Here is a 9191-nt window from a genome sequence, read left to right as displayed (position 1 = left end):
ACACACACACACCACCACCAATACTGTCTGGTACACAGTGACATCTCACTGGGGCTTCTTTGGCTTCCTTCAAATCAGTAGACCTGGGCAGGAGCTCTATGACTCTGCCCACAAAACTACCAAGGTTTCTGCTGGTGCAGGTAGGCTGCCAGCCTACAGGTAGCGGGAAGCCATGCAATGCAATGCCCTCTTTCAATCACAGTGTTCGCCTGAATCTTATCAGCTACCAAATAAGACTCCTGATGTGAAATTAAAATGCAAGAGTCCCTTATCAAGAATTGCAAGATAATATCAGCAGAGAAATAAATCAGGAGAAGGCCTTTGCTAAGTAGAGGGCCCTGGACAGATGTTTGGCTTACAGGTCCCTGAAGCTACCCTAATGCTACATTTTCTGTCCTGCCCATGAGCTGTGTGACTACCTTGCATGTAATGTCTCAGCTTCCATCCCACAGCTGACTCCAAGGGTGTTCACCAAGAAAATTCTGGGCCTGATTGCTCCTATGGCTTCTAGGTCATTCTGAAAACATTAAAATAGTGGTTTTAAAAAACTGGGGGCTAACTCCACAATGCACGACCCATTTTCATTAACAAGGAGGGTCTAATGGGAGGGGGTAGATCACAGATGAGCCTAAATAATGGTACCAAACTGCCTGTATTCACTGAAATGAAAACTAATAAATTAAATTTAAAAATATATATATATTTTTATTATTTATTTAGTTGCAAGCAGAAGGAGAGGGACAGAGGCAGAAAGAGGGAGAAAATGGGTGTATCAGGGCCTCCAGCTACTGCAGACCAACTCCAAAAGCATGCATGCACTGTACCACTTTGTGCACCTGGCTTTACATAGGTACTCAGGAATTGAACCCGGGTTGTTAGGCTTTGCAGGCAAGTGCCTTAACTGCTGAGTCATTTCTCCAACCCTAAAATAGCATTTGATGGGTGTTTGCATAGAGACACAAGCATTTTGGGCAACAATTTCAGGTTCAAGTTCACAGTCATGGTTACAGACAGCTACTACAACCCCAGGCCCCAAGTCCCCACATGCCAGTGTCCCTTCCAAGCAGAAAGGAGGAGAATGGGAGCTGACAGGGTTTTTTTTTTTTTTTTTCCCCTTAGACTGTTCTCTACCTTTTTATTTAATCAGAAAATATAAAGTCTTACCCCAATTTTCCAACCATTCCACATTGGCTAGGACTGTTATAGGTCCCTCATAAACCACTCCCCAGCAAGAAATGGATGGAATTAAGGTGACTGGCCTAGATCAACTAAGGCTAAGGCTTTCTCAAGGAGAATAGCTCTGGGGAGGTGACTGTCACAAAGGTTTCATTAACCTACCTTCTTGGAACCAGGACTTACATGAACTAAAATTTGCCAGGCTGGTGAACCCCAGTTTTATCCAAGTCACACACAGCCTTCTTTGATCTTTTTCTTTATTTTTTAATTTTTTTTTATTTATTTATTTGAGAGCAACAGACAGAGAAAGAAAGAGGCAGATAGAGAGAGAGAGAGAGAGAGAGAGAGAGAGAGAGAGAGAATGGGTGCGCCAGGGCCTCCAGCCACTGCAAACAAACTCCAGATGCATGCACCCTCTTCTGCATCTGGCTAACGTGGGTCCTGGGGAACCAAGCCTCGAACCAGGGTTCTTAGGCTTCACAGGCAAGTGCTTAACCGCTAAGCCATCTCTCCAGCCCCTTCTTTGATCTTAAAGTAAGATCACAATAAGCCAGAGGCACTGCTGTGAAAAAACTATATCTGGATCCCCTGGAGCTGGAAGAGATGAGCAGCGAAAGCCAGAGGACTGGCCCAGGTCTATGCACAATTTCATCTGCCTTTGGCAATGAATTCTAAAAATATAGGCCTTTGACAGGCACCTGTTTTGAAAAGCAGATCCCATATGTAGAACCTCCACTCCTTCCTAGCTACATATTCATTTTTTATGACAAAGGGTGACAGATATAGTTTGCTTTAGCAGAACAAGTAAAGGTTTTTTTTTTTTTTTTTTGAGGTAGGGTTTCACTCTAGCTCAGGCTGACCTGGAATTCACTATGTAGTGTCACAGTGGCCTCAAACTCACAGTGATCCTCCTACTTCTGCCTCCCAAGTGCTGGGATTAAAGGAGTGTGCCACCACACCTGGCCGAAGGTGATATTTTGAATCTTGGAGCCACATCTCCTGGCTTTGTGGCCTTGGGGGAGCTGGCACTGTTATCTGGACATCCGGGTTCTTACTTGTGGCATAGAGACAGCCATGCCATCCACATCATAGGTACCAGTTGCAGATGCAAACCTATCTGATTTACTCCCAATTAGTGAGTTCTCAGAGTAACTGTCAGAATCTCCAAAACTGAGTTATTTTGGGACTCAGCTCTCTTCTCCTCATGTCGTCACTTCAAAATTATGATGAAAGCCACTCTCGACCTGGATTTTACCCGAGAATTGAACATTGACTAGCAAGCTGGCAGAAAAACAGTCACCCGTGTTTTCTTCAGTGGTGTAGGCACTGGCAAGTGGTCCACGCGCCTATAAATAATGCCCTCATTCATGCTCATGCAAGGAACCCTAATTAAGTTCAGTACATCACCAACAGAAAGAAAGAAAGAGAGAAAGAAAGAAGGAAAGAAAGGAAGGAAGGAAGGAAGGAAGAAGAGAAAGGGGGAAGGAAGGAAGGAAGGAAGGGAGGGAGGGAGGGATAGAGGGAGGGAGGAAAGAAAATAACATCAAAGTACAAAGGGGGTTAACTGGAGTGTAAAGGGGGAGAGAATGTAAGGGAGGGAAGTGTGATCAAAATACATTAATGGGCATGGTGACACATGACTTTCATCCCAGCACTCAGGAGGCTGAGGTAGGAGGATCACTGTGAGTTCAAGGCCACCTGAGACTACATAGTGAATTCCATCCAAGTTAGCCTGGACTACAGCAAGACCCTACCTGAAAAAAAAAAAAAAATGTTACATACACAAGTATAAAACTGTCAAAATACAAGTTAATTAAAAAAAAAAAAGTAGAACAGTTTAACTTCTGTTAAAGTTCCATAAAAGGGTCACTCAGGGTCAACATTACCATAGCCAATCTTTGGATGTAGGCATCAAAGATGCTTTCAAATACTGGCTGGACTGCACCAGTCTAGGATCAAGCTTGGGGTCATTAACCCAAGGAGTACAAACTATTATGCTCTCTAAGGGTTCTCCTATTTGGTTGTGAAATGGGGAGATGCCTATAAAATACCAATCCAGAGCTAGAGAGATGGCTTAGTGGTGAAGGCATTTACCTACAAAGCCAAAGGACCCAGGTTCAATTCCCCAGGACCCACATAAGCCAGATGCACAAGGTGGCGCTTGAGTCTGGAGTTTACGGTGGCTGGAGGCCCTGATGTGCCCATTCTCTCTCTTTTTCTCTTTGTCTCGCTCTGCCTCTCTGTCTCTCTCAAATAAATAAATACAAATACAAAAAAAAAAAAAAATCCATGCTCAGAGAGCACAGGGTTCATAGATGGAGAATCAGTTCTCCCATCTGTTAAGCTACTCATAAAGCCTCTGAGTTTGATTGTAGGTAGAGGCGCTTCCTTAGAGAATTCTCTCTGGAACATGGCGTGTGGGGTACTGTACTGTCAACTTGACAGGACCAAGATTCACCTGTGCACAGTTATCTTATTTTGATTGAGGTGGGAAGACCCACCTTACCTGCAGGTGACATATCCCAGGGCTGGGGTCCTTGACTGTATAAAAAGGAGAGCGCTGGCTAAGCAACATTGTTCATCACTCTCTGCTTCCTTCCTGCTGTTATAATGATGTGAGCCAGCTTCCTGATCCTGTCAAGCCTTCCCTCAAAACTGCAAGATGGAAGAGACCCTTTCCTTCCTTACGCTGCTTCTGGTCAGGTATTTTGTCCCAGCGATGAAAAGGTAACTACTCCATGGGGTGATTGGTGATGCTACTTATGAGGTAACATATGTGCAAACTTATAATAGTCACAAGTAAATAGTAGTAGCTCTGTGCAAAGCAAGCTGTACTCACATACTGAGAGCAAACGTGGGCACCTCTTCCTTATCCCTTAAGGGCATGTCCTCACTGGCCTGTGTTTCTGACCTCAGGTTTAAGAAAGTTGAAAGAAGGGCTGGAGAAATGGCTTAGTGCTTAAGGCACTTGCCTGCAACACCTAAGGACCCAGGTTCAATTCCCCAGGACCCACGTAAGCCAGATGCACAAGGTTGGCACATACTTCTGGAGTTCATTTACAATGGCTAGAGACCCTGGAGTGCCTACATTCTCCCTCCCTCCCTCTCTCTCTCCCTCTCCTTCTTTATCTCTTTCAAATAAATTTTTTAAAAGTTAAAAAAAAAAAAAAGAATGTTTGAAGAAGACATGAGATTCTTGGATCAGAGGCAGAAGATGTTATTTCTCATAGCATCCAGGCAGCATGAGATTATTTTCATAATGGGCTTCAAGCAAACCTGACTGTTGAGCTAGACAATAGAAAGCCGACTTTGTGAACCAGAAGAAAATACAGTCTTCCAGTGCCGTTCACTAGACACACACCCCTGGAATACAACGTGGACATGGGGCTCAGGTGCCTTTGCTTGTGAGATGTGCTGGGAGCTGGTGACCTAAGGAGATGGATCCATTTCTCCTTGTCGCCTCTCAAGCTTAACAGTTCATCCGGGCTTGTCGTCCTGTTCTCAAAACAATGTCCCTTAACACTCACTGTGTCTCTTCAGAACTCTACACTCCACACCCACCCATCCATCTCCTCTCTTCCCTTCCTGCCATCTCCATGTGCATGGGCCATTGCTCCCTGTATCCTGAAAGCTTGCTCTATATTCCTTCTGGTCTCTTCCCAATCCACCTTTTCCACACTACCTTCTGAGAACACAGCTTGGACTATTGTTTCCCCCTAATCAAAAGCTAATCTGAAGTAAGTTTTTTGTTGTTGTTTTGTTTTGTTTTGTTTTCCCAAGGTAGGGTCTCACTCTAGCTCAGGCTGACCTGGAATTCACTATGTAGTCTCAGGCTGGCCTCGAACTCACGGTGATCCTCCTACCTCTGCCTCCCGAGTGCTAGGATTAAAGGCGTGCGCCACCACGCCTGGCCTGAACTAAGTTTTAACCAAAGCCTTGCATTCCATAGGAGGCTACGTGCATCGCAAGGAGGCAGAAGCTAAGTCCCTACCCATCTCTCCAGCTGATAAATACACAGGTTAATTTGCAAAATGGGCTTCAGAGCTATCCGGGTTTTACATGTAAAAGACACGAGTCCACTAATCTTGAGATAAGTTAGAGCAGGGAAGGGCAAGCAGGAACAAGCCATTGACAGGTGGGGCTGCCTCTTGGAGAAGCCACAGGATGTCATTGGCACCCCCTTTCCCATATCTTCTAGGAAGGGGAGTGGCCTGCCTCGTAGTAGTCATGGAGCCAAAACATGGAAATCTGGTACTCAGAGCCAGGCATGGTGGCACACGCCTTTAATCCCAGCACAGAGGTGGGAGGATCACCGTGAGTTTGAGGCCACCCTGAGACCACATAGTGAATTCCAGATTCCAGATCAGCCTGGGCTAGAGTGAGACCATACCTCGAAAACCTGAAAAGAAAGAAGAAAGAAAGAAAGAAAGAAAGAAAGAAAGAAAGAAAGAAAGAAAGAAAGAAAGAAAGAAAGAAAGAGAGAGAGAAAGAAAGAAAGGGAGAGAAGGAAGGAAGGAAGGAAAGAAAGAAGGAAGGAAGGAAGGAAGAAAGGAAAGAGGGAGGGAGGGAGGAAGAAAGGAAGGAACAAGAAAAACCTGTACTCTAAGCAAAGGTGCCTGGTGAGGGAGATGACTTCCCCACTGGCAAGTGTAGATGTGTTTTCAAGGCTAAGATTATAAGTTGGATCTAGTCTTTTTTTCTTTGTAATGCAAGACATATGGAGTATATATGGAGTTCCAAAGGAACAAACACAGCTTTTTTTTTTTTTTTAACTAATCTTCACCAGCAACTAAACGGATGACCCTGTGACCCCTGTTGATCCTGTTACCCAAGGTCAGCTCACACATCATTAAAAAGAGTCAGTTCGAGCCATGGGCACTTTCCCCTGAAGACCCAATATTATTTTGCTGTTAACATGGTGTGTTGTTCAAAATCCTCTGGGTTTACTGGAATTTCTCCAAAGCATTTGATTCCTCAGGAATAATTTTCAAGGAGTAGACTTTTAAATAACAGCTTCAGGAGGCAGTGACCTGTGTGTTACTCCCTTCCCCCAGCCCAAGTCATGACCACCTCAAGCAGCCTGGCCTGCCATCTTGAAGCAGGCTGTCAACTCCCATCTGAAGAAGGGCAACCAGATCAGGGGCTCCCCTGCCCCCTCACCCCACATCAACCAGATCAGGGGCTTCTCTGCCCCAGCTCACCCCACATCAACCAGATCAGGGGCTTCTCTGCCCCCGCTCACCCCACATCAACCAGATCAGGGGCTTCTCTGCCCCCGCTCACCCCACATCAACCAGATCAGGGGCTGCCCTGCCCCCACTCACCCCACATCAACCAGATCAGGGGCTCCCATACCCCTGTCCACTCCACATCAAAGCCAGAGCTATTCGCTGGGGCATTCACGCATTGCTGCGCCCAAGCTGGCTGCCAGCAGCTCTGAGAACGTATTGTAGCGATCCCTGCCCAGCTCTGGGGCTGGTGGTGGGACTTTTCATAGCTTGAAGTCAGCCCTGGAGGGCGTATTTACAGGAGTTAGCACTTGCCAGCACACCCCTGCTTTGTGCGTGCGTTATGCTTTCTTCAGCTGCCTCGTCAACACGAATAAACAGAAAGCTCTAGAGCCCACGATTTTGCTTTGTTGCAATTATCGCAAAACGTGCCTGAATTCCAACAAATTAAAACAGCATGACCCCTCTTGGTGAGAGATCGGGGCCCCCTTCTCTTTATCGAACTGTCTTCTAGAATCATCTCTCATTTCATCCATTACAGCCCTTCCTAAGCCTTTCCTTCAAAACGTGTCATAAAACAAACCGGGCCTCATGGCTGGCCTTCTCCGGGCCTCCCCAAAATTTCATTTTCCACTCTCCAGCCATCTCCTCCACCCCGAGGAAGACTTCAAGAAGGGTGCCAGGTTTGCTCGGGTTTCACTCCGTGTTTTCATTTGCAGCCTTGCATGGACTCACATTCAAGAACGACTTTGCTCCACGTCTCTTGAAAAGCTTCAGGCTCTTAAAAGGGTTTGCAATGGGCCCAGCAAGAGGTCACATTGCCTGATACATTCCCAACCTGTGTGTCTGTCCCGGGTAAAAAGCAAGGGCACTGGAGAGACTCCAGGTGTGCCTAAACCCGTGGTTTGCACCCAGCGCTAAGCTGCTGAGCAACTGTGGAGCTTCCTTCCTGCCACCGAAACAGAAGCACCGAGTGTAGTCGGCAGGAGAGAAGTCGGACCTGGGCGGGGCTCTGAACGTTCATATTAGTGGCAGTTGACCAGAGGCCCCAATCATCTCCACCCATGAACATGCACGCTCTCAGTCTGTTGAAAAATCACTTCAGGGCTTGGTTGCAATGTCTGACAGCCTAGGTTCGAGTCCTCAGTACCTATAAAGCCAGGCACACAAAGAGGAACATGCATCTGGAGTTCGTTTGCAGTAGCAGGAGATCCTGGAGTTCGTAATCTTCCTCTCTCTCCCTCTCTCTCTCCCTCTCTCTCTAAATAAATTTTTAAAAATATTTTATTTATTTATCTGAGAGAGAGAGAGAGAAGGGGCATAGCAGAGCCTCTAGCCACTACAAACTCCAAACACATGTGCCACCATGTGCATCTGGATTATGTGGGTTCTAGATGGTTGAACTTGGGTCCTTGGGATTCATAGGCAAGCACCTCAACCACTAAGCCATCTCTTTAGCCCAGTAAAATAATTTTTAAAAGAAGAAGAAGAAGAATCGTTTTGCTTTGTAACCGTGCTTAGCTGGAAGCTGAGTGCTCCCTTTGCCCTGCTGTAGGGTCCACACGAGAGGAGAAGCAAAGAACAGCAGGGAAAGGTCTACAGTCCAGGGCATACTCACCACCCAAGCCTGTGCACCTGGCTGTGGAGCACCGCCATGCCGAGCCGTGTGGAAGTCTGATGTGTGTAATCTTGGTGCCGGGAAGGCAGAGATAAGAGCTGCCAGGAACTTGCTGGCTACTCCAGCCAGATCAGTGAGCTCTAGGCCCAGGGAGATAGTCTACCTCAAAACGTCAGATGGAGCTGGGTGTGATGGGGCACACCTTTAATCCCAGCACTCGGGAGGCAGAGGTAGGAGGATCGCCGTGAGTTCAAGGCCAGCCTGGGACTATAGAGAGAGGTCAGCCTGGTCTCTGGTAAGACCTGCCTTAAAACCCTCCCCAATCCCCACGAAAGAAAGAAAGAAAGAGAGAGAGAGAGAGAGAGAGAGAGAGAGAGAGAGAGAGAGAAAGGAAAGAAAGAAAGAAAGAAAGAAAGAAAGAAAGAAAGAAAGAAAGAAAGAAAGAAAGAAAGAAAGGAAGGGAGGAAGGAAGGAGGAAAGAAAATGCAAAATGGAAAATGACTGAGGAGGATAAAATATGTGGACCTCTGGCCTCCACCATACATGAGCACACTTGTGCAAATGTGCACACACACAAGCACATCACACACACACACACACACACACACACACAGCAGCAGCAGCAGCAGCAGCACCTAAATGAAGGTGGCCTCTGCATGCCCCACCCTCTTTGAGTCCTTCCTTCTCCCCTATTCTGCCCCCTGCGACCCTCTTCCACAGGCTCCTCACTGGTCATCCGATCATCACTAAGCATCAGTCCTGGAAGATGCAAGCAATGGCTTTTTCATAAGAAATTGCTCACGACCAAAGATCCTTTACAGCGTCAGAGCAGAGCTCAGCAGATGGCCTGTGCTCATGAGACAGGCAGGTGGGCAGAGAAAAGGAGCCAAGTTCAGGAAGCAAAGACCTCCTCACACCTAACCTGTGCCCCTCAGTAATCTCCTGCTCGGCCTCCACCCAGGATTTGCCCCATGGAAGAGGCTCTGTGGGGAGATTCGGTCATTCAAATCCTAGCAGGGAGGAGACAGTGTCGCCTCAGCTCATCAGACCCCAACCCAATATGCTCCAGCCAGTAGGTTGCAGGCCATTTTGATCTGGTTTTCAACCAATAGGTAGAAATAGCAGTAGCCAGGGGAAACAGTGAAGGAGACTGGGTGCATGTGTAAGCA

This window comes from Jaculus jaculus, chromosome 1, assembly GCF_020740685.1.
Source record: "Jaculus jaculus isolate mJacJac1 chromosome 1, mJacJac1.mat.Y.cur, whole genome shotgun sequence".
Classification (NCBI taxonomy): Eukaryota; Metazoa; Chordata; class Mammalia; order Rodentia; family Dipodidae; genus Jaculus; species Jaculus jaculus.
The sequence above is the reverse complement of the archived record's forward strand: the minus strand, read 5'-3'. Positions refer to the sequence as shown.